Genomic DNA, 26,681 nt, shown 5'->3' with positions numbered 1-26,681 from the left:
GTATTGTGACTCCCAGAAAGGCACTAATTGAGAATTACAGAGAGTTAAAACGGACCCAGTTATGGAGGAATACCCCAGGGCACCTATCGCAAAGGTTTATGGAAATAAAACTAGAATATCGGCTTGAACCAGCATTGGATGATATCCAACCGCTCCTCGCAAAGAAGTTACACATCCAGTTCAGACACAGGACACTACCACTCCGTTCGTTCACCACCAAGTGGTTGGGCGACCGCAGTCGGAACTGCCCAGTATGGCTGAACGTGGAGGAGACTGAAGTGCATGCACTTTTCTTTTGCCCTGCCTATAGGAGGCCAAGGTCTCGCTGGCTGGTCCAGTTGTGCAGGAACATGGGCCTCAGACACTGCTCTGAGACTCTTAGATTACTAAAGTACGATACACAAATGCCCATCTTTTTTTCCATCTCACGTTTTCGTTACTTTATGTGGCATATTCGTAGCGCTATCACAAAAAATGAGTTAATGAGGTTATAGGTTATTTAATGCCTCTTACTAGTTACTAATGATTTTTGAGGACAGGCGCATTTATCCCTTAACGTCGCCATGATGTTTCCTTCTTTTTCATTCTGTACACAATTAGCTTTTATAGGACTATTTTAATATCAACCCCATGTTTTATCTGACACTGTTGTTAACCTTTTGCATTGGTCACTTGCCTGCTATTTAGTGCAACATGCGTTTGTCGACATAAGATTGCATTTGACCACCTTCCTGTTAACTAAGTGTACTATGCTTTTGTCTTCTTTAGATACCTTGCCAGTACAAATCAATTTTCTAGCTAAATTTCCTGTCAATGCACAGGCTCTTTATTCTCCAGCAAGAGTGGGAAAACAATATCGTTCTTGGCCACCTTTTCTTATTCACGTGCATTATGTATGTGTCTTCTTCTTTAAGATATTTTAAGATATTTCTTTTTATCTAATTGAAATAATATTATGGTTAAAACTGATCACTTGATCCCACACTTGTATTGTATTGCTTAGTAAAAGAGGGAAAAGAAGTAGCAGTTTCTTGCAATATACATATAAATTATGACCAAGTTTGGGGATCCCGCGAAGAGATGTATTATTGCATTTTGCGATCTCTATTAGATCAGTAAATCAAACTGTGTTATTTATTTTTTAGATACTTTAAAGCATGTCGCTAGCAATTGTATTGAATATGCTACTTACCAGTATGCATCTGTTCTTGGCATGTAGGGCTGCTGACATTCATATCTGTGCATAGATCGCCGCCTAGTGTTGGGTCCGGATGTTTGCACGTTGTTGTCCTGGAAGAGTCTTCGAAGTATCCTTGGATAGGTGACTCCTCCCCTGGACTACAGTGCGCATGGGCATCCTCAGATTGTTTTTCGCCATTGTGGCAGTGATGGAGTAGATACAGAAAGTGATGACCATGCTTACAGTAATTCTGAGAGCTGCAGCTGCTACAGGCGCCGGGGAGGAGGGAGGGCGATATGAATGTCAGCAGCCCTACATGCCAAGAACAGATGCATACTGGTAAGTAGCATATTCAGTTCGAGGCATGTGGGCTGCTGAATTCATATCTGTGCATAGAATATATAGCAGTGCCCTCTATTAGCGGCGGCTACCAGTGCCAGCTGCAGCGGTCTGAAAAAGGGTTTTGAGAACAGCCTGTCCTACAGCTGCCTGCTGTTTTGATTGCACATCTACACAATAGTGTTTGGTAAATGTGTGTGTAGTGGACCAGGTGGCTGCTCTACATATATCATGCAGGGGAATATTTCCTAGAAAAGCCATGGAGGCCCCTAACTTACGTGTTGAGTGGGCTCGTGGGGGAATAGTTAATGTGCGTTTTGCCTTTTGATAACAAATTTGGATACACTTAACTATCCATCTGGCTATCCCTGCTTTGTGGTGTGGGGCAAAGGCAACGAACAGTTGTTTTGTCTTCCTAAAGGGTTTAGTCCTGTCGATGTAATACATGAGGGCCCTTTTGACATCTAGTGTGTGGAGTGCCCTTTCCGCGACAGTTTGTGGGTTTTGGAAGAAAACGGGCAGTTCAATAGTTTGATTCATGTGGAACTGCGATATTACCTTGGGCATGAATTTGGGGTTGGTACGTAGTACGACCCTGTTGGCATGAACCTGTATAAATGGCTCTTGAACTGTTAGTCCCTGGAGTTCACTAACTCTTCTTAAAGAAGTGATCGCTACCAGGAAAGCTACTTTCCAGGTGAGGAATTGAATCTCGCATGAGTGGAGAGGTTCAAAGGGTGGACCCATCAGGCGTGTGAGGACCAGGTTGAGGTTCCACATTGGAGCCGGTGGGTGGCTTGGTGGAATGACTCGTTTGAGTCCTTCCTAGAATGCTTTGATGGCAGGCACTCTGAATAGAGAGAGGTGCTGCCTGGTTTGTAGATAGGCTGATATTGCGGTCAAATGGACACGTATAGAGGTGTACGCCAGATTGCATCGGTATAGGTGTAGGAGGTAACAAATGATGTTTTGGATGGATGCGTCCAGCGGGTTAATGTCATTATTACCGCAATAAATGACGAACCTTTTCCATTTGGCTGCATAGCAAGCTCTTGTAGTGGGTCTCCTGGCCTCCTAGATGATGTCCATACAGTCAGGTGGCAGGTTGAGGTAGCCAAACTCTAGGACTTCAGGAGCCAGATCGCCAGGTTCAGCTGTTGCGGATCTGGGTGCTGAATCTCTCCATGGTTCTGCGTCAAATGCGCGGGTTTGATCCGCAGCCTTTGATGCGGCACCACGGAAAGTTCGAGGAAGGTGGTGTACCATGGCTGGCGTGCCCACGTAGGAGCAACTAGGACGAGTGTCAGGGAGTGTTGTCTGAGTTTGCGAGCCACCAGCGGTATCAACGGCGCTGGGGGAAAAGCGTACGCAAATCTGCCGGACCAGTTCATCCATATCGCATTGCCCTGCGACTGCGGATGTGGGAACCTGGCGGCAAAGCTTTGGCATTTTGCGTTTTCGCTTGTGGCGAACAGGTCTATCTCTGGATGACCCCACTGCTGGAAGTACGGCTGGAGTACTGATGGGTGTAACTCCCACTCGTGCATCTGGTGGCTGTGTCTGCTGAGCAGATCCGCCATCTGGTTGTCCTTGCCGGGGAGGTGTTCCGCCATGAGGAACATGTTCCTCTGAATGGCCCACTTCCACATGCTCTGAGCCAGATGAGACAACTGTGGAGAGTGCGTTCCTCCCTGCTTCTGTATGTAGTACATTGCGGTCATGTTGTCCGTCCGGATCAACACGACCTTGTTGCACAGATGTACTTTGAATGCCTTCATGGCCAGGAAGATTGCCATCAGTTCCAGAAGGTTGATGTGCATTTTCTTCTGTTGTGTCGTCCATAGTCCCTGCACTGTGTAGTGGAGTACATGAGCTCCCCATCCCTGGAGAGACGCGTCCGCTGTCAGTACTATTTGTGGAACAGGCTCTTGGAACGGTCGGCCCTTGCAAAGGTTTTGTGGATTCCACCAATGCAGAGAGTTGTATGCCCGACCGCTCACCAACACTAGGTCTTTCAACTGTCCTTGAGCCTGATTCCACTGACGTGCTAAGCACTCCTGAAGCGGGCGCATATGTAATCTCGCGTGCGGGACTATGAAAATGCAGGAGGCCATCATGCCTATCAACTGCATGAACACTCGCGCAAGAAGGGAGTGTTGGGGTTTGAACTTGGAAATCAGCATTTGCATGCTGTTGATCCTCACTAAATTTGGCTGAGCTGTGGCCGCCAGAGTGTCTATAGTCGCACCCAGGTACTGTTGTACGTGTGCGGGCTGGAGATGGGATTTTGGGTAATTTAGTGAAAATCCCAGACTGTGAAGGAGGTGAATGGTGCGGGACATGTGGCTGGCACATTGCTGGGCTGACTTCGCTTGAACGAGCCAGTCGTCCAGGTAGGGGTAGACGTGTATGTGCTGCCTCCGTAGATGTGCCGCCACAGTAGCTAGGCACTTTGTGAAAACCCTGGGTGCTGTTGTCACGCCGAAGGGCAGGACTTTGAATTGATAGTGCTGTCCCTGAACAGTGAACCTGAGGTATTTTTTGTGTGAGGGGTGAATGGGTATGTGGAAATACGCATCCTTGAGGTCCAGTGTGGCCAGGAAGTCTCCCTGCTTGAGAAGCGGAAGGACTTGCTGGAGAGTGAGCATGTGAAAGTGCTCGGAAAGAATGTACCGGTTCAGGGGTCTTAGGTCTAGTATAGGTCTGAGTGACCCGTCCTTTTTCGGTATTAAAAAGTAGAGGGAGTACACTCCCGTACCCTGCTCGTGGACGGGTACGACCTCTATAGCGCCTTTTAGAAGCATACTTTGCACCTCTTGCTGTAAGAGCGTTAAGTGCTCTGAGGACATAGGACGGTTTCTTGGAGGTATTGTGGGTGGAGTGGAGGTTCGCTCTAGACAGTAACCGTATTTGACAATATCTTTGACCCACCTGTCCGTGGTGATGGAGTTCCACGTGGACAGGAACCTTTGTAGCCTTCCCCCGACAGGTGTTATGTGGTCGGGAGGAAGGGAGAGGGCGTCACTGCTTGTTCTTGGGGGAGGACCTGGTGTTGCCGTAGCCGCGTCCTCTGCCCTTTGTACTGGAGCCACGATATCCACCCCGGGTGTTTTTATCGTAGGTGGTTTGGGTATTGCCCTTGTTGTATGTCTGCTGTGACCCCTGTCCTCTACCTGCTCCTCTATTTCCGGGGCGACGAAAGGAGCTGCTCCGAAAGGACTGAGTCTGGAGAGCCCCCATGGACTTTGCAGTGTCCGTGTCCTTTTTTATTTTCTCAAGGGCTGTGTCAACCTCCGGCCCGAATAAATAGTCGGGGTTGACAGGTTGGTTTAGTATATTATTTTGCACCTCAGGTTTGAACCCGGAGATTCGCAACCAGGCATGTCGTCGCAGCATGACGCTTGTGTTTATGGCCCTGGCAGCCGTGTCTGCAGCATCTAGTGCACACTTGATGGAAGCATTTGTGAGTAGCTGTCCCTCTCTGATAAGAATTTCTGCACCTTCTTTGAACGGGTCAGGTAGATGTTGGAGTAGTTGCTCCAATGTGTCATAGTGCGCTCTATCGTAGCGAGCGAGGAGCGCTTGAGTGTTGGCTATGCGCCATATGTTGGCAGCCTGGGTGGCAACTCGCTTGCCAGAGGTCTCTAACACCTTGGACTCTTTGTCCGGGGGAGGAGCGTCACCTGTCGTTTGCGAGTGTGCCCTCTTGCGAGCATTCGCAACGACAATGGAGTCGAGAGGTAATTGGCCTCTGATGTAAGTAGGGTCCCCAGGTGCTGATCTGTACTTTTTGTTGATCCTGGGGTTTATCACCCTTGCCCTGGTGGGTTCCTTGAAGATGTCCTTGGCTGGTTTGAGGACCCCTTTCAACATGGGCAGAGTCTTTACATGCCTTTCTGAGGAAGCGAAAGTGTCCATAAGGAAGTCGTCCTCCACGGTGTCAGAGTGAAGCTGCACTCCATGATTATTCGCAGCACGTTCAATAAGAGCGTTGAACGCTGCAGTGTCCTCTGTGGGAGATGTTTTCGCGCCATAGAGTTGTGGGTCCTGTGCATCTAGAGGTGCACTGGGGTCTGCAGGGTCGCCCCAAGTTTGATCAGGGTCCTGTTGGTCATCAGGGTCCATGTCTCCGTGGTAAGGGACTTGGTCATCCATATAGTCTGCCAACGCATCCGTGTCGGAGTGTGTGGGAGAGAATGATAGTGGATCCTGGTAGGGCGAGTCGAAAGATTCGCAAAGCACAGGTTCTGAGTCCACAGGCAGCTTTCTTTTTAGTGGGATCCTGAAAGGGTCCAAAGGTGGCTCCGAAGTTATCCTCCGTTCATGGATAATCATCCTGCCGGTGTTGGCGTCGATGTAATGTGACGGAGACGTCTCAGCAGGTGTAACCGTGGTGTGGGTGACCCGTGTCCTGAGTTGGAACATTTTCGGGATCGTGGATGGCGGCAGGCCAAAAGTTATGTTGGCTGGCGCCGAAGAGGCTGCTTGAGCTTTTAGTGGGCCGGAGCCCGATGTGTCCTGGAGGACCGTTTGGGTTTTGCTGCCTTGTGCTGCAACGGTTCTCACTTGAAGCGCTTTCGAGGCCTTAGCGCCGACCAGGTTTGTAGAGGCGGCCGTGGACTTTTTCGGCGCCGGTGGGTCATCGGGTCGAGGGGCGGAAATGGCCGTCGACGTTTTCGATGCATGAGGCTTTGGTGTTGCCGTGGAAGCGACGTGAGACGCAGCAGGCAGTATGACCCTTGGTTTAGGAGTCGATGGCGTCGGCGCCGCGAGCCGAGCAGGTTTGATGGCACCGAGGGCCTTTTTCCGTATGCCGACTCCGACGTCGGCCGCTTCAAGTTCGGCACCGAAGTCTCGTTTGTTGCGCTCGGTGCCGACGCGTGTCGCTGGTGTCGAAGGTGTGGAAGGCCTCGATCCGACTAGCGCCACTTTCGGTTTCGGTTTCATTTGTACCAGTGCAGCTTTCGGTTTCGGTTTGGTAGAAGGGAAACCAGCCGGTTTAGGTAATAATGGCTGCCGCTGAACGTCCGGGGCCGAAGAACTGCGGGATAGGTCTCGGGTAAGGCCCGAAGGCGATCCCTCGACCGGAGCCATAGACTGTGGCACTGGGCTCTCGTCAGTCTGAACGGGTAGGCCTTGCTCGTCATTGGAGCTACTCTCTTCGGCCCCTAAGGCCTCATCGCCGTCTCCTACCTCGGTGTTGTCTTCATCTCTGCGAAAGAGTGATTCGTCGACGTCGTCCGAACCGGAGTCATGTTCGGAAACGGGACTTGAGGGTAGGATTTCCAATTCTTCGACATCCTCGGCGTTGAAGATGTCTGCCGGGGCCGGTGCCGCGTGCTGCGCTTCGAGTCTCGCCGCTCGTCGATTCCGTAGAGTCTTCTTGGAACGGAACCGGGCACAGGCCATGCATGTCGATTCGTCGTGGTCCGGCGACAAGCATTTGTTGCACACCGGGTGGACGTCGATATTGGGATATTTCGCATTGCATACCGGGCACCTCTTGAATGGTGTCCTCGACTCCATCGTCGGTGTCGTGGATGGTCAGGTAAAAAGCGAAAAGTTGGTTCCAAAGTTAGTAAGCTAACAGGTAGAGTCGAAACCGATCGAGTGAACAGTACCGACGCGAACTAAAGGCCTTTTGGCCTCGACAAAGTTTTTTCCTAACTGGAGTTAAGATAGCACATCCGAACCCAATGGCGGAAAAAAACAATCTGAGGATGGAGAGGATGCCCATGCGCACTGTAGTCCAGGGGAGGAGTCACCTATCCAAGGATACTTCGAAGACTCTTCCAGGACAACAACGTGCAAACATCCGGACCCAACACTAGGCGGCGATCTATGCACAGATATGAATTCAGCAGCCCACATGCCTCGAACATAATGTATTATTCTTTTTATGTGCTTTTATGGCCCTAGTGGCCGAAATAAAGATTTTTGACTGACTGACTGATAAACACACAGAACCCCCAACACATCTACAAGAGCAATAGAGGGACCCATAGCAAAACAAGCAGGCCGCATTTATGTCCGCGCGTGTGCCTACACATAAGTGCTACAATGTGGACCAGAAATCCCTGGTGATCCTGGTGCGTGGTATAGACAAATCTAAGAGAATGAAGTGGAGTGCGTCAAAAGTGCCTTCATCTGACAAACGATTGCAATTAAACACGAGCCTGATCACCTGGCCTTCCAGTCAGGGGTATACTGCAACTCCTGTTATTGGCAAAGTGTGCCTGCATCTGATTATGTGACATCTTCCAAACAGGACATAGCTTTCTGCACTTCTCCACACCATAACTGAAAGATAAGTCACAGATACACCTGTTTCTCTAGGATTGGTTGACTACAGCTAAGTTACAAGAATTTTGGACCTTTCAGTGATAGCTGCATAGCCTGTTAAGGATCACAGACTAATCTCATGTTGCAAGAGCATCAATAAAAAGCAGAAGCATATGTTAGGACAGGAATGTCCCCTGTAAGGTAAACAGATGTGCCCCCTGCCCTGAGTACCTGGCTACATATGAAACAGTTTTTTGACATTCAGGCCCTGGCGTCAAGCTAATTTAGTGTGTATACAGAGAGTTAGGCCTGCCACTGGTTATTCAAAGTCGAGAACTTGGCGGGGCTCACCAAGCGTGCCCTCACAGTGGACACTGAACTACTGGGAGTATCACATAAAGCAGAAGCGGCAACATACTGTGTTTTGTGAATCATTAATATGACTAGAACTACTTCTCTGTGTCAAGGAGAGGCAAGCCTAGTGGCTCTTCTTGTGGAAAAGTCTGCGGTTATGTGAAACTCAGAACCTTGAGATGCTATTCTGTGTGCAGGTATGTGTAATGAATGTGTAGCACATGTACAGCAGTCAGATTCAGTGTTGCACGAGTCTGTGTACTTGGCCCAGTGGGATTCATTTTGGATGTCACTGACTTAGCATGGCAGAACATGAAGGAAGTGGACAGCTTCACCAAGAAAATTACATTTTAAAAACAACCACTGGCAGCCTGTCCTCAAACCTTGGACAGTGAATCTACATCTCCTTTCTGGAAAATGTATTTAAAAGAGGGATGTAAACTATATCTGTTTAATCCAGTTACAAGGTACGAAGGAAGGAAGCGCTCTATGGAGTACTCAAAAGACTGCTCCATGACCATGATTGTGTCTGCAGGACATTTGTCGCCCATGTGTGAGGGCCTGCTGAGTATCTAGCCCTTCATCATAAAATCATGAGTTCCCTCCGACTTAGATTTTCACTACATTAGGGGATGAAGGAATACAGAGGAACACCTTGCCAGGATGAATGAGACATCCTACCGCTTCACATATCATATCCTCCTGCACCTAAGCCACTCTTTGATTTGTCATCTCTGACTGGCTACTATCTGGACATTTGGTGTCCCACAGTAGCTCACTGTGGGACACAGAACAGACAGCCTCAAAGCAGAACAACCCCAAAGACAGATGGCCAGCCTCTACTTGTGCTTGGCTTGATCTATGTTTCAGAATGTTACCACAAAGAATTGCAATCAGACACTCCTAGGTACTTAAAACATGCCCATTTCAAAGTGCCATGCCCTTACGGAGTCAATTCTACTAGTTTAAGTCTGAACAGAAATGATTAAGATTAAAATTAAGTGCCCTCAGTAACACAGCAAAAAAATCAACTCTGAGCAACAAAATTTCAATTTTTGCACCGCAATATTGGTCAACCTATGCCATAACGTCCTGGGAGGGTCTTACACAGAATTTACTATACACTTGAACGACTGTGGCAAATTAATGTAGGATCCTTCCAAAATTGTTCTAGATGCCTTGCGACGAAGGGAAGTTTGATGCACATTGTATGGGACTACTCTGATATTCAAAGATAATGGAGGGTGGCCCAGTCGTATTTTCCAGAAACAACGGTACAAAAGATTGACTTAACACCTAAAGTGGCACTGTTGGGAATTATGAAGGAGATGGGGGCTCCAGAGCAGCATGTACACTCATTGGCTTGGGATTCTGTTGTTACCTGCCTTGGAGTTTGCCTGTTCTTCTTGGACTTCAACAGATTCCTAATCAGCAAAAGGGATATCGCGAAGAAATGGAGAGCTAAAACTCCCCAACAATTCAGGAATTAAAACAAGGCATGGACTGATGTTCTACACTAGAAATATTGTTTACATGGCTAGGGGATGTTCACAGAAATATGAAAAGATGTAAAGGAAGTGGGAAGGGGCGTAGCTTGGTCAGTAAGAGTGGGGGGTGAGCTTCAGATTTTCTGCTAATCATGCTGTCATATCAGTTGAATCATTATGTGGAAAGTAGTGGCGGCTGGTATTTAACGGCGTTGGGGAGACAGGTTGCTGGGGAGGGAATGGGCGAAAAATGAAATGCTTAACCCTGTGCTGCAGTCTCTAGGTCCTCTTCACCCACTTCCAGGACTTCAGGCCAGGAAGCAGGAAGCACCCGGCTCCCAGGCTCTCCATAGCTAATCACAACGATGCAATGCAGCGTTGTGTTTGGTCCCTCAGCAGGGAATGGGAGCCTGGGAATGTTCTCCACCCAGGCTGTAATTGAGCCTGGGTGGAGAACATACAAAGTGCACATGACTTGCCGGCCCGAGACAGCAGGTCAAAGCCTCATGTGCACTTGGAGTGGGCAAACCACTCTTCCCCTGCCCCACTCTGTGAACAGAGCAGACCCGCCCCTACCCAGCAGAGGAAGGACGAAAAAATAAAATGATAATAATGAGTTATTATCATTTAATTTTTCCTTTTTGACCTGCTCAGTGGGGCTACACTCCTCTGCCTTAACAGAGGCCCCGTCCCTGGTGGGAAGCACCACATGAGCGGGAACTGAAGGGTCAGTGGAAAGGGGAAGGAGTGCGTACTGTGAGGGGTACTTAAAATACAATATTTTGACAAATAACCATGTTTTAAGATATTCAAAATAGAGGGCGAGGTGTCTGTGTGTGTCTGAGTGAGTATTTAACAATCTCAGCTGAAATCGAACAGACATCTTACCATACCCGACTGAAAGCTCCTGTACCCAACTATTTATTAAATAATATATATATTAGGGGGTGTAACACCCAAAAGACCCCCTGAAGCCACGCCATTGGAGGTGGGTGGAAACGATGTAGACACATGACAACCGATTTCTGTCTGGGGAGAGATCTGCTCCGTTTTCTTCGTCTTTCATTGCATTACTGTAAAACATGATTGTTTGTGTAAAGTATACACTGTACAGGATTGCATTTCCGTTTACTTCCTGCCTGCTTTCGTTTTGGAAAACCAATGATTTTGAAAAGAATAATATGATCATTTGAAAGCACAGGTCATATTTGGCAGCTTTCTGGCACATGGTGAGCAGAAACACATTTCATGCTGCAGTTATCAAAGCTGGAAACTTGGTGTGACCGTTTTCAAAGGTGTAAAGCACAGCCATGGAGTACAAGGAAAAACAAATAAGTGTCATGCAACGCTCTTCACAACTAATATCTTAGCATACTCGATCTGCCGTCTTTAACCGAATATCTAAATAAAAAAAAAAACGGCAACCGTGTATCCAAACCAGAACGGCCTAGTGTGCCTAAACATCAATGACAACAAACTGGAGGATAAAGAAGCATTGGCAACGCCACCAGAGGTTTGACTCTAATTGGCTGCATCCTGCAGTCACCAACGCACATTGTTCCCCCTGTATGCAAATTGCACACCTCCCTGTATGTCCTCATGCAGCCTCACCTCTCACCCTGCAGATTACGCAGGTGCACTACTCACCAAACACTCCTAGAGGCACAACTCACTCTGCACGCACAGAGACACAAGGTTCGCCATTTCAATTGAAAGAAGAGTAAACACTCAGTACCTGAAAGTGCCTGCCCATTCAAACATGGAGGGAGGTCCAGAGTCCACAAACCGGGCAGCATCGGCGCGGGTGCACTTTAGAAAGTACTCTGAACACACTGCCGGAAGCTTCAGCTCCGAGGGGGGACTGACTAGACGTTTGCTCCCTGAGCGAGTGCCGCCTAGAGCAGGGGAAGGTCTCTTCCGGAGAGTACTTCGGGCTTAGTCCAAATTCTACCCTGGTGAGGGAGGGAAGAAGCCTTGGCGGCGTAGCCAAGGAAAGGTAGTATGGGCAATAGGCCAGACATGGGGCATAGCTTATAACTGAAGCAAGCAAGTGCAGTTAACTGTCTCACACAACCTCCACCTCCTCTTAAGTGACTGGAGAGAAGGCCCAGCAGCACTACTTGTAACCCCCGCACTTGGCCCTCTCCAGTTAGTACACATCCCACATATACATTTATGAATAAACTTAAACCGATGTGTTTGCATTGTCTGTGGAATAGTTGACCGCAGTTTTATTACATGCATTGCCTGTACGTTATATCACTAAACTTGTAAATCACAGTGGTCAGTCATAATGCAAGATGACAAAGCCATACAACATTATTACAGCGTCATAACTCATTCTGAGTGTCACAAATCATTCTGACAGGGGAAAAAATCATAATTACACGACAGCAATGCTAGAATTGCCCTATTAAAAAAAAACACATTCACCTATGATAAATGCTTGGACTTCTATTTCGAAAGAACACCAGTCCTGCTACATGGGAATTGCTAGTAATACAACATTGAAAAAATGCCACCCTTGCTCGGATAAAACGTGCTGGTGCTTCCAAATTGAAAGACAATAGTCATGAAAAAAATACAGATGCTACTACACTGAAAAAAAACCTTACGTTGTTATGATGAGAAATGTTATTGCTTCTGGAACACTGGTCACTTTCTTGTAAGAAGCGATGCTAATGCTGCATTGAAAACCAGCAGTCCCACGTTAATAGGAAGCTTTGGTACTGATGAGTAACTGCCAAAATATCTTTAAAATAAGAATGCAGATGAGCAGACCTAATTCCCCAGTCTTCATCTCTACAGAAGTGTTCATCACTGAAGCTGCCAGTGTCCATCTCAACCGGAAGTGACAACACTGGCTTACAGCCAATAGCATCTTTAAAAGAAGAACCCATACAAGAACACGTCATTCCTCTGTATCTCTCCAGCATTTATCTCAACAAAATGTGACACCGCTTCTTGCACCCTCCCTACTTCAATCACCTCATTAGGGTGTCCCTAGTTAAGGGTGGATGCAGACATGGGAATTACCTGGGCTTTTTAACACCTGGGCCTGGGCCTGAGCAAAACATCCTTCTCCGCTGAAACTAGCAAAGTAAAGTCTCATCATAAGCCTCACTCAGCATCCCACACAACCCATCCCCACAATTACACCCATACCTAGACCACACGAACACTCATACAGCACATTCACAACACATAGACTCAATCTCCTACACATTCTGCTAACCACCACAAGCGTTCAAAGCACAAAACAACCTCCAGCCCATGCTCATCAAGGCATGCCCTGCAGTACTACGCTCTTGAGACATCCGAGCCGTCGTCACCTATCACAACCTGGACTCGCTCTTCATCACAGAAACATGGTTCACCTCTACACCACTGCACATTATATACATCCTTATTCCCACAGGCACAGCAGCACGCTGTCAACGGCTGGATGCTGAGTCAGCCGAGTCCCCTTCTTGAGTTCAAGAGTAAAGGGCAGTAGTCACAGTACCACCCTGCAAATAACACATGTGAAAGGTATCATTTGCCTTTTTAGGAAGGAAAAAACACACAGAGGGTAAAAAAATCTCCTTGCTAATCTTGTAACTCTTGCTTGAAAATGAAGATTAATGCAGAAATTAATAGCATGACTTCAAACTCCCCTTGAAATAAGGGAAGAGGAAAGAGCCAATCAAGAATATCCAGAAGTAGGTCCAGCAGAAGTTCCAACTGTAAGAAGTAAACATTATGGCCAAAAATAGTGGCAAATCAGAGAAGAGCGTGATGAAAAGTAAGGAAATGAATGCATTCTGAAGCATCCATCTCTTGTAAGTGCCTCCTACTATGTGTTTCAAACAGGAACTAACATCATTTTGGATTGAGACCTCCAAAAGCGCTGAACAAACCACCATCTTCGAAAAAGCAGTTTATATGAATTGACCAAGCTCCTTCCCCGAAATGTAGGGTGTCAGTTTGGCACATGTAGAATCACAAGTTTGACCTCCATTCCACAGTGCTGACCACAACAGTACAGCAGCTGGCCTTCTCGCCCAATGCTCTACACAATGTGTGGAACACCTATCCTGTTGACTGCAAATGCAGAAAAGTCAATGCAGTGTAGGCAGCGAAGATACTTAACCATGGGGGTGAGCAAGGCATCCAGCAGCATGCTGCCTAACTGTTCTAGGAGCATATCATCTTCTCCTGAATAAATGCAATCTCAGCACCAATGTAATACCAGCATGTGGACAGTGTTCATATGAAAAGAGGAAGTCTCACTGTAATGCATAAGTACCCTTGGTATGAACCATAAATAAGCGACACACAAGCCAATGAATGTCATTTCCCACTCTCCATCTCTCAGTCCGCCACTTTCCACCTCATTTACAAGCCTCCTGGATGGAACACGGACTTCATATATAAATTCTTAGACCTCCTGCCACCTCATTCGTTTAACACAGCCACACCACAATCCATTGTGACTTCAAATGTCCAGTCAACTCAAGCATGAAAAAGCAAGAGGCACCTTCATCGATACACTAAACATAGTACAAGCATGCCACCCAACCAACACAAACCAAAGGCCAAAACTGGAATTAGTCTTCTCGTCATCACCAACCATGCAATGCACATTTCCAGTGCAACTGGACTCACCAACCACCTCGCTATCCCAATTAACGTGCTCAGCGGTCAACCAACACGTTGCGGTCAATTTAAAAGAAAACAATATATGCTTTGTAGACTTCTCCATTGATAACCTAAAGCTCAAACTGAACTCTCTCCATGCCACCTCCGTATCTGATGTCAAACATTTTCTAAATCACTCTACACATAAAAAAAAAATCTTTTATTGCTTTATGATAACAAAACCAGGTAATCGGTACAGTACACAAATGTCATGTTCTTTGCCAGAACCTTGAATGAGTTAGTTTCATCACAACATAACGGGACCACAATTCTGCTCCTCCCATCACCCCCCAGCAATACAGGCTCTACACCACCATAGGCTATCCTGCCTGAATTCATACCCCCCCTCCTTGCCCCATTTGCCCGGACCACGGCTAGGCTGGCAGTAGCGGGCATCGGGCGTTCTCCCGGTAGGCTGGAAGGGTTGGTACCCGTTTTGGACCGGTGGGGGTCATTTTTGGTACAGGGGGCTGGTTTTGCAGCAGTGCTGCAATATCAGCCCTCTGTACCAAAAGCCGCAGCAGTGTTTCCCACCAGGATGCACCACCTGCCCCCACCGGCCGGTCTGACTTAATTGCCAGGGCAAGTTTGCTTGCCCAGTCCGGCCCTGGTTTGGACGCTGGGGGTGAATGGTCCATGGGCCCCATGTCTTGGTGCACTTGTGTGGGCATCCGCGGGATGTATACTCTGCCTCTTCTGCACTCTTGTAGTAATCCGTGCCCCTAAGCAGCTCCTGTATTGGAGGGGGAGGTGCATATCTCCAATAATTGACTATATCCCTTTTGGTGAGTGCGCACCCGATCCCTAACAGTATTTGCTGTTCCCTGAGGCCGTCCCATCCAGAGAATGTCTCTAAGAATCCTATTTTGGGGGTTTGTTCTAACGGTAAACCCATCATGTCCTCCAGAATGGGAAAAATTCTATCCCAGTATAATCAGACATTCCTAAACAGTGTGTATCCAGTTCCCAACAGCCCCTCCCCCATCTGAGGAATTCTGAGGTCTGGGCTCTCTCTATCAGCCATAATTTGTGGGGTGTAAAATAGATACTTTGAAGGAATTTGAATTGGATTAGTCTAAAGCATGCTCGGATCACCGAAGGCTTGACTGTCATTTTGGCTTCCACCCAGTTGTCCATATCTAGTTCTCCTAATCGTAAGGCCCTTTTGATTCTCAGATTGGTCATATTTTTGGGAGTTTTGATCATCAAAGTCATGTACAGACAGAATATGCCTTTACAGCTGGTTTCCCCCCATCATGAGTTTGAGTCCTATGGGATTATATTCGGGGAGCGGAATAGACCCTTTCCCTACGAGTTCCAGGGTATGTCTCAATTGTAAATACTGAAGGAATTGTGATCGGTGTAGGTCATATTCTGAGGACAATTGTTCAAACTAAAGCATATTTGTGTGCCCACACATCACCTAACTTGGAGATGCATATCTTGTTCCACTTATGAAACCCTTGTACATGCGACATTTGAGCAGGCCAGGTCCTTTGTCACAATGGCATTTCCCTAATAATTCTCCTACCCCAAGCCAACTGTTTCAGGGGACCGGGACAGTTGAAATTGAGGGTGTCCCAAGGGGAAAGTTTTGCGCCGTAGAGCCAGGACTGTGGGGCAGAGTTGTAGAACTCTGCCACCTCCAGTCTGATATGCAAAAGACACACAATTGATGGACGGAATACAGAACAAATCAAAACATTCACCCCCAGTCAAGAGATCTGGGTTAAATCCATCATTCTTTTGCTCACCATGCCACCCCAGTTTAGATGGCTGGGTCTCCTCTGTATCCAAATATTCAGTCAATTATAGCAGTCACTTGAACTGCCCAATAGCACAGTTGTTTAGCTACTGCCCCAAGTCTCCGTCCAATAGCGATTAAATACACTTAGCGTGCGCTACCCTCCAGAGGGAAGTTGTCCCAGACACATCCATTAGTTTCCAATTGTAGTTTGCGAAACCATTTGGGTGGTATCCTATATGGACAGTTTTGAAAGGTGTATAACAGTTGGAGGAGTGCTATCATTTTAAATAACGTGACAAGTCCCAACAGATTCAGGGGGAGTGAAATCCAGCGTGTCATATGGTTCCTAACTTTATTTTTGAGTGGCGCTATGACTAATTCCCAGCGGGTCTGTGGATATTTGTATCCCTAGGTAGGCGAGCAGGCTCTGTTTCGGTTGAATGTCGGGGTGATGGTACGGGGCTCTTGTTGGTGAGGTAGTCAGGGGGATTAGGTGTGATTTCCTCCAGTTTACCCTCAGCCCGATACATCCCCATATATCCGCAGCAAATGTGTTAATGGGGGAATCAAGATTTTCGGTAACTTCCAACATTTGTAAAGATCATGTGTACACCCAAGCTCCAACTCAAACATGCCAGTGCAAGGTGAAACCTTCAATATCCTGGTACCCCAGAGACCATGCCAACATCAAACCCTCCATCTGAAGACAAAAAAAAAATGGAAATTGAACCCAGGAAGAACTGTGTTACTGACACGCAGGCAGCTCATCACATCAGACAAAGCCAAGTACCATATTCAAACCACTGATGGAAATGTCAACAGAAGCAGAAATCGTGTCAAGACAATCAAGCTCTGCATCAACCCAAATGCCTGATGGTCCTATCTCACATTCCAAGGGTATGTGCAATACAGAAGTTCTGACAACACTTTGACAAAACTAAACCTACTTCACCTCCAACATCCACACCTCACTCTGCATCCCCAAATGCCCACTTACAGACCTTACTGACATCCTGAACTCCCCCAAAGCCACCACATATGAAGATAATGGCTTAACTTCAACTTTCATCAAAGCCCTCTCCAGAGAAGCTCTTGCACCCGTACTCAATCGGGTCACCTCACTCAAGGCATCTGTCCAGAATCCCTCAACAGAAACCAGTTCCTTCTATTCCTGAAACAACCAACAACAAACCATGCAGACGTCACCAACTACTGGCCCATCTCTCATCTTCCTTTCATTGCTTTCAGATCATGTAAAAGGAGTCTGTGCATACATTCAAAAATTATATCCATGCCAGACCGCTCCCACATGACTACAATTCTGGTTTCAGATCATGCTGCAGCATGGAGACAACCAAATTACAAATCATAGATAATGCCCTCTTGCCCACAGATAAATATGATCTCTGTATCCTGATATTACTGGACCTCTCAATTGCTTTTAACACAGTTGTCCATCCTACCCCCATCTACACCCTGCAGTCTCAAATGGGATTCACAGCACATAACTATATTGAAACGTCTCCTCAGCTCTGATATCCAACTCCTCAAAAACTGCTTGTATCTCATCCAGTACAAGTATAATCCCACCACAACCGAATTCCTGCTGTTTGCCATGAACAAGCACCCGCTTGTCCAAATCTGACTGAAAGTCACACACCTGGATGAATTTGAACAGCAACTTTAACCCAGTGCCACGTCACTGGGATTCATCCTAGACTCTGCCCTCACCCTCCAGGAGCATGGTCACTATCCAAGGACTGACACTTAGTTGAAGACCTTGGGTTGTTAGTGGAATGGGAGGTCCAAAGCGCGACAGTCTTGGTCTGCTAGAGGTAAGGGAGACACCTACTACTAGCCACAATGTTGCCAACACTTGGTAGCACCAAAGCAGACAGCGCTTTCCAGAGAAGCCCCTGTTGGAGGAAAAAGCTCAAAGGGCAAAAAAACTCAAGGATGGCAGAGGAAATCAGGAACAAGAAGATGGAAACCAAGAAGCAGGCAGGGCACCCAGAAACAGAACTGAAGAAATTGCAAGGAAACAACTGAAGGATAATAACAGTCAAACAGGAACCAGGAACAACTGGAAACAAGTTTGAAACGAAGGTATCAACAAGACTGACGGAGCATTGTGCCACAAAGATAAGGATATTTGAGCTCCTTTTATAACCCAAAAACTAAGAAATTACATTAGGAATGGATATCGCCATGATGGATGGAAATATTATATGAACGGTTGCCATCTTGGATTGTGAAGGTTTATATCCCACAAATCCTCACTTGAGAATTCTAGGACAAAAATTGTTTCAGATAATGGAGGCACTGGAGGGCTTCTTGTGAGCAACTCCCCAGGAGCAGAATGGAGATGCAGGTGATCATACCGGTCGGCTGGTCGCCGCGAGATTCGTGGACGTGAGGAGCGTAGCAGCCCACCGATGCTCCCTGCACTCCCCCTGCTGTACGCAAGCCATGCGCTTGACAGCCCTTGAATGCCTCGGGGTCCGGCGTCAGACGAGGCAATTGTGCAACAGAGCACGTCAGCAAGAAAAACAAGACAGCCTGCTACCAGCACTATATTAAAGAAAGTGAAGCTGTTCCTCTCACAAACCAACTAAAGAACTTCTGTTCCATCCATGGTACTCTACCATCTGGATAGTGGCATGCCCACCATACAGCTTCCTAGACTCCACACACACCTTTAGAGCATCCTCCACGCCGCAGCACACCTCATTAATGTTCTGATAAAATATGACCACATCACCCTGACGGAACTCTACTAACTTCCGTTTCAAAATCAGCTGTATCATCTACAAAGTGTAGTAAATTACTTGTCTACTATTCTCCACCTTACTGCTCTGTTAGAATGTACCATGACATCATAAAATGCCTGAGTTCCTCTCTGTGTTTAGAGTGTCAGTTAGTCAACTCAGGCTGAGCTGCTAGGAGCCTGCTCCTGGTGGGGTTGTCTTTGTACCATTTATCTTCTCCTATTAACCTGATCTCCTATTCTGGAACCAAGCTACAAATAAAGAAGTATCCTACATGTACAGCTGGACTCTGTATCTTCCTTTACCACATTTTGGTGACTATCTTGAACCTACGCGAGGAGTAAGGAGAAAGGACAACTGAGGAACTAAAAGACAAGAGACTTTAAGGACTTTCAAAACGTCAATTGAAACTCAAAGGTAACGCCCTGGCCAGCCCCACCAGTGTCCTGTACCATCTGGACAGCCTGCAGCCTGGGCATTTGTCTTCACATCACTGAGGAGCCTGCTGTCACCTGGAAGACTTCAACAGTGAACAGTCTCTCTAGCAACAAGCCACTCATAGGTGCAATAGGTATGTACACCCTGCGGTGCTCTCTTGCTTTATTTGAGCCCTCAACCCGCCTGGAAGTGTCGTGACTTGACAGCAAGTTTGGTCTGCATCCTAGTGTTTCAACTATTATATTGGCAGAGACTGGCAGTTTATACTTAGGCAAGCTACATCTAAGGAGGATAGCAGTGTATTTCAACTTGCACCTTGTGACTTTCTCCGCAGTGAGCGTAGAGGCAGAGACTGTGTGTTTTCCCTTCGAGTAGGTGTGCCTTGCTTTTGTCGTTTTGTACCCCAGAGTGGCCCCCCTTCATGTCAAATGGCAGCACAACTTTTAAATTCAAATTCTACACACTCGCGGCATCTCCGGTGAGCTGACGCGCATATTTGAAGAGGCTTGACTGTGACTGTGTTATGCTGGTGAGTGGGAGCACTTTTCTTTGCTGTTTTGTGCACTCTTGATGTTGCATATGCTCCATGGAAGTTGAACCTCTGCCTTTCAAACAAGCCACAAGCCCCCCACCGCGCGCACACACTCAACGCGCACAGTCTTACCTGTCTCGTGATGCCTGCATCCTCTCCTCTGTGACGTTCCGGCATTTTCGGATCCTCCCAGCTGCTTACCTACGCTCTGCTGCTCAAACGTGCCATGAGCCACCCGGCACCGCTTCAAAAGCGTGCCGCCATCTTGTGGTTGGTCGTGGCTCACATTATAAACTGGTGCAATGTCCTCTCTGTGCCAACCACGTTTCCTGCGCTTGTACTTTTGGACCGAGTGTGGCATGTAAGTGGTTTCATCGAGGGTCTTGGTGACTGTCTCCTGTTCTGTTCGCTGCGTTCTCCTCCTCCATCAATTTTGCCAAGTGTGTTCCGTTTAGGGACATAGTTCTTCACTGCGATGACGAGGTGGCTTCATGGAGTCTCTACACAGCCCTGCATCTCCAACCATAAAGCTGAACGTGCTCCATTACCATTGGGTTCGGGGGAGAGATCGCTCAGAGTTTGAGACATTTTTGCTTTTATTTTATGACTTGTCATCATAATGCATGTCCTATATTAGTGTGTGGGTTTACTGTCATGTTTTTGATTTTAAGATCATTAACCATTGTAAGGCGCCCTTTTCTTTCGGTTTACTAGTGCAGTGTATACCCGTTTATGGGGTGGTTATGGGGGTGTTGTACCCAGACATGGGGACGTTGTGAGAACAGTCTGTGCTCAAATTGTTTTTTTTAATTCAAGTGTATTGTGAGACAGTGAGCATTCCGTACAGCTCATAAGTGTAGTGTACCATTGGACGGTGTGTGTCCCGATTTAGTCTTCGTACGTAGAGTGTACCCATTTCTTTGGGGAGGTTGTGGGGGTAGTCAATGCCTCTAATTTAGTTTTCAGTTTTCCAGGGTGAGTACCCTGTGGTGTACCCTATTTAGGGGACATTGTAGTTTTTATTTTTGGTGTACCCTATTTAGGGGAGGTTGTAGTTTTATTTTCCAGGGTTGGTACCCTGCGTTGTTCCCTATTTTTAGTGGAGGTTGTGTTGTTTCCGGGGTGTGTACCCCGTGGTGTATCCTCATCAGGGGAGGTTATGTTGTTTTCCAGGGCGACTACCCTAGGAGAGGTTGTGTTATTTCCAAGGGTTAGTACCCTGTGTTATTCCCTATTTTTGGTGGAGGTTGTTTGGTCAGTTCCTAGGGTTACTACCCATGGGGCTTCTTTTCATGTTGACACTATGCTCTGGTCGAAGTCCACCTGCTTGGAACTCGTGGCCAAGGGTTTCACGTTTGTAGGACTTTGAGTGAGAAGCTTCTCTCTAGCGTTTAGACCTTTTCTGTTATCCTTAATGGATCTTTATTCTAGTTTAAGTGTCAGCATGTCTTCTATCCTATTCATGGGAACTTTTGTTTCTTTCCAGAGCGTTTTCTCTCTGGTGTATCTTTGTTGTTGAGGTTGCACTCTTCCGGTTATCTAGAGTGAATCTAACCCCTGTTGTACGTTATATTGGGGATGTTGTTTTCTCCCAAGGGTCAGTGTCTACACCCACCTTTGTTTAACAGGGTGCCTACCCTGTGGTGTACCCGCTTATGGGGAGGTTGTGGGGGTGACCACCCTTCTCTGTTGCATTGGTTTTTATCATCTAAGCCATGCTTTGTTTTTCCCTAAGGGAGGGGGATGGGGCGTGTAGTAGTAATGTTATTTTCAATTGGGCGTGTAGTAGTAATGTTATTTTCAATTTCAATATATTCAGTTATTTTTGCATCTTAATGCATTTCTGCTCATGCCCGTGGTATTTCTGATACCTCATGTAATACACCATTAGATATGTGCATCTCATTGTTGTACTTTTATGTTAATGATATATTTGAGGTATCCTACTTGTCTTTTTTTTTTTTTTATTATTTTTTTATTATTATTTTTTTTTGTATTCCTCATATTCCAAAGCAGGCATTCTAGATGGGGAAACCCGCCCCTTCCCCTCAGACCGAATGATTCCGAACCCAGTATTTAAAGTCCGAGGAGGGGTAGGGAGGAGACACCCCTCTAGTGGCAACTGTTTTCTTATTCCGCTCCATTCCATTCGAACTGCTTGACCATATATGGTTTGGAGACAAAGAACCAGCAGTGTCCAGGTGAAAATCATTGGAATACTCTCATCTATTCCGCCATGCCACAAGGGCCGCCCAGATCTTATCATGGCTTGTGCCATCACAGGCCATATCTGATTCACTTATATATATGAGGTACTTCAGACATTCTGCAAATTTAGGGGCATTTTCGCTTTTCCAGGCCTTGCATATTTCCCGTCGTGCCAGGATGATGACATAAAAAATAAATTTAGAAGCCAATTCATTCAATTCGAGATGCGGTGTTAGTCCGAACATAATCATCCCAGTAGTGACTACTAATTGACTGTCTAGTACCTCAGACAAGAATCCTTGTATTTTAAGCCAATAACTCTTTAACATTGGGCATTCTACAAACATATGCAGATCATCTGCAGCCGGCAATTTACATCTCGGGCAGTAGTGGTCCAAACTTGTGATTTTAACTAATCTTTTGGGTGAAATATACACTCTATACATTGTGAAAAGGTGATTTCTTTTTAGGGGGGCAGGCTTAACCACCGCATGAAGGGGGGCAGGCTTAACCACCGCATGAAGTATCCTACTTGTCTTTCTCTTTATTTCTGCTGTCGTACCCTAAGGAAGGAGGATGTGTAGTAAATTACTTGTCTACTATTCTCCACTGTACTGCTCTGTTAGAATGTACCATGACATCATAGAATGCCTGAGTGCCTCTCTGTGTCAGTTAGTCAACTCAGGCTGAGCTACTAGGAGCCTGCTCCTGGTGGGGTTGTCTTTGTACCATCTATCTTCTCCTATTAACCTGATCTCCTATTCTGGAACCAAGCTACAAATAAAGAAAATCCTACATGTACAGCTGGACTCTGTATCATTCCTTTACCACACAAAGGCATTTCAACCGGCATCCACACTAATCTAGATGGGAAGACAATCTCTATGAAACAAAGTGCAAAAAGGAAGAAAAGAAGGCAACGTGCCTTCTCCATTTATGCACCCAAGATCTGGAATAACATCCCAATAACCATCAAGGCTAACCAAACCCTGCTCCATTTAGGATAGAACTTAAGACATACCTCTGTAAAAAACACTGAATTACAATGCAGTAATACTTCAGGTTCACTCTTAGAAACCACCTCCCTCTAAAATCGCACACTAACAGTATCTCTGCCTTTGACTCTGTACAGCGCACCACAGCATTACGGCTGGATTTATTCTTTACAAATACCACAAAGTTTCAAACTTACACACAGGCATACATACATACTGCAGCAATGAAAGAACACCAGTCCTTCTCTAATAAGAAATACTGGTACTGCACAACGGCCCTGCTTTGATAGGAGTACTTGAACGCTATTCTTTCTCTGTTTAAAACGAGCTGTCAAAGCTGCACTATAAGAATAACTAGAAACTTTATGATAGTAGGTGCTGCTACTGCTTCATTGAAAAACACCAATCCAGTTCCACATTATAAGTGCTGGTACTGCTAGAACGCTAGTCCTACTCTGACAACAACAGCTGCTGCTACAAGGAAACACCAGGTCTGCTATGATAAGGGTTACTCATACAGCCACAGTACTAGCCCTGTTATAAGAAGTGCGGCTTCTGCTACAAAAAACACTGTTTCAGCTAACTAAGAACTACTGTTTCTTTCACAACTTGTTTTGCACTGCATCCCACCTAATGTATACGTTAGGCCAGATACTTTTTATATTGCATTCCATTCTCACCCTCGACCCTTGCTGTAGACTATATATACCCTTTTGGCTCTTAAAGAGCCTTATAATGGTCTGAGCAATATGTTTGTATTCGTCTAGCAAGTTCCGTTCTTCCCTTGGGGCAGGTTTAAGGCGGTATAATCACTATATAAATAATTTATTATTAAGCAAGGGCACTATATGTAGCAGGATTAGGGTCAGAAAAGCTAGATTTTTGTATTAAAAGAAGAAAAAGGTTTTTATTGGAAGTCAATCCGTCTCTTTAGCAATCAAAGAAAATCCGAAGGGAATTAGAGAGAGAGAGTGAGTCTTCAGCTCCCACCTTTAGCTCCATGTCCCTCAGAACAAAGGACAAAATAAGTGTAAATAAAGAAAAGACTCTAAATAAAATGAAATTATTAGAGCTTTGTCCTGCTCTTTTTCTTTTCTCTGTATATCTTTATGTCTTTTCTTCTTTCTTTAGTCAGAAATGGGATCCTTATTTTGTTTACAGGTTCTCGCATCACTACCCGGCTTGGTTTTTTCCCCCAGTTATTTTGCTCCGGGTTAACCAGAGCCTACTTTTTCCCAACATTCGCCCCTGTTAGGTAATACTGGCTTTCCATGTTATTGTCTCCCTCTGGTTACCTTCTACCTTTTAATTGTGGCTCGTTCTTTCTAGCTCCTCTTCACCCCACCCTCTTGTTAGCAGTGTGATGCGCTTTAGACATTGCTCATAGGGTTCTCCCTCAGGCCTATCCCACCTCCATGAGCTTGCCCTAGTAAGACACTGCGATACCCCACAGAGCCACATCCACATGTGAGTCATGGTGGGCCCAGTACGTTTTGAGGCAGGTCCACAGTGGCATCCTCCTCCTCATCTCAGAGTTACAAGCTGGGGCCTTTGGGTTCCTGGCTGGATATTCCTCTGCTGATTCTGGTCAACAGGCCTTATCAGGTTGTTGCAACACTTCTGTCCCAGCAGTATCTTGGACTCATTCCTCCTTTCAGTCTGGATTCGAGAAGACAGCTTTTAATAGTGTTTTCTCAATGTTTGTGTTTCCTTTCTTTCTTTATCGGTCACTTCCTCCTTGCAGCCTTTCTTCTCTTTCTAACCCATTGTTTACTTATCTTTTTTGAGGAGTGCCCCTATGACGGAAGGATGAAAGGTGATGGAGCACCTCCTCCCAATATCAGGTAAGTCAATGTCATACCTATGAGATAGGTCACAGTCAAAAGTCTCCAGCATAGATCCCACATATCCTGACACAGCCCACTCAACAGTTTCCTCTCAAACACATTTCACCATTCCATTTATACATCTCCACCGTTGCCAACAAGAATATGCATATTTGAATAAATCGTGTCCTACAGTATCGGCACTATATAGTCCCCAAGACCCATAAAAGTACTGTTGACCCCCCCCCTACGCCTTATTATTTCAACTATAAGATCTAGCACAGAGCCCCTTTCCAAGTATGTTGATACTTTCTTATGCCCATTGACCAAGAACTATGCCTCTTATATCCGCGACACTAGAGATATTATAGATAAAATCGAGGGGAGGCCATTTAATTCCGATTGTGAAATCTTAGTAACGCTTGACATTGAGGCATTATACACCAACATTTCTCAGTGTCAAGCGTTGCAATCGGTGGCAGCACTCTTACGGAGATCCCCTGGAAATAGGCCAGATGCCTTTATTTTAGAGTGCCTCGAGATAGTCCTCATGAACAACTTTTTTGATTTTAATGGACTGATGTATCAGCAAGTTAAGGGCACCAGTATGGGAGCTTCCTGTGTGCCGAGCATAGCAAATATCTATATGGGTGAATGGGAATTGAATATTTTCATTGAAGCAGCCCCCTTCTATGAGAATGTCAGTACATGGAAACGCTTCATTGACGATATATTCTTTATTTGGAGAGGAGATGTCACTACTCTGCAGGAATATATCTCTTGGCTCAATGCCAGCAACACTAATTTAAAGTTCACTGCTAAATTTAGCATTGCTGAGGTCGAATTTCTGGCCATATTGATTTTTGGACTGAACGATATACTACAAGTTAACTTTTTCAGAAAACCAACAGCTAAGAACACCATCCTCCAACATCAAAGTTTTCACCCCACCTGTCAGAAAGATTCTATTCCATTTGGGGAATGTTTGCGTGTGCGCCGTAATTGCACTAACATGAGTGATTTTCATAGACATGGTGATGCGTTGAAAAAATGACTTCTGGACCGTGGGTATCCACATCGTTTGGTAAGAAATGCTTTTAAAAGGGCAAAGTACTACAATCTGGACGCACTGCTACAAGGTACCTCTCGTGCATCCCTAGAACAAGTGGTATGTTTCATCAACCACACTCAACTGAACTATAAAATCAAAAAGATCTCAAACAAAAACTGGAAGATATTAAATGCAAACGAGTATGAGCAACAACTAAAACCCCCCTTAGTGGCCTGCAAGAGAAATAGAAATCTGCGTGACATACTAGAGACACGAATTCCAGACTACTCAAGTCCCAGAGACCTTCACTCCCTGGAGGGAGGAGCCACCACCATCTCTGCGCTCAAAACGCGCTACCGTCAACCACGGCGCGGGACGCGCCTTTGCTTTCTTGACCTGCTGCAGGGACTCCAAGTCCCAGAGACCTTCACTCCCTAGAGGGAGGAGCCACCACCATCTCCGCAAAACGCGCTACCGGCAACCGCGGCGCGGGACGCGCCTTTGCTTTGTTGAACTGCTGCAGGGACTCCAAGTTCCAGAGACCTTCACTCCCTGGAGGGAGGAGCAACCACCATCTCCGCGCTCAAAACGCGCCACCGGCAACTGCGGCGCGGGACGCGCCTTTTGTTTGTTGAACTGCTGCAGGGACTCCAAGTTCCAGAGACCTTCACTCCCTGGAGGGAGGAGCCACCACCATCTCCGCGCTCAAAACGCGCTACCGGCAACCGAGGTGCGCAACGCGCACGGGCCGTGCGAAGTCCTTGCCCGTCATCGCGCTGGGCCCACCTTTTTAC

At 46.4% G+C, this 26,681-nt stretch overlaps 1 protein-coding gene across 6 annotated transcripts in view; it reads right to left on the bottom strand.

Annotated features, from left to right (window-relative positions):
• The window catches only part of TKFC (triokinase and FMN cyclase), a 360,998-nt gene that overhangs the window by 229,733 nt on the left and 104,584 nt on the right, over positions 1-26,681 (bottom strand). The window contains exon 1 of one of the 6 annotated variants that reach the window (XM_085648507.1): positions 11,378-11,584. The exons of 4 other annotated variants lie outside the window; for them this stretch is intronic. The gene's annotated coding sequence lies outside the window, so the exon portion shown is untranslated. Of the gene's footprint in view, positions 1-11,289; positions 11,585-26,681 lie in introns of those variants that run through there. One more of the 6 variants, XM_085648508.1, reaches the window with a different exon arrangement.

This window comes from Triturus cristatus, chromosome 3_2 (assembly GCF_964204655.1).
Source record: "Triturus cristatus chromosome 3_2, aTriCri1.1, whole genome shotgun sequence".
Classification (NCBI taxonomy): Eukaryota; Metazoa; Chordata; class Amphibia; order Caudata; family Salamandridae; genus Triturus; species Triturus cristatus.
Note: the sequence above shows the minus strand (reverse complement) of the source record. Positions and strands in the feature narration are given on the sequence as shown.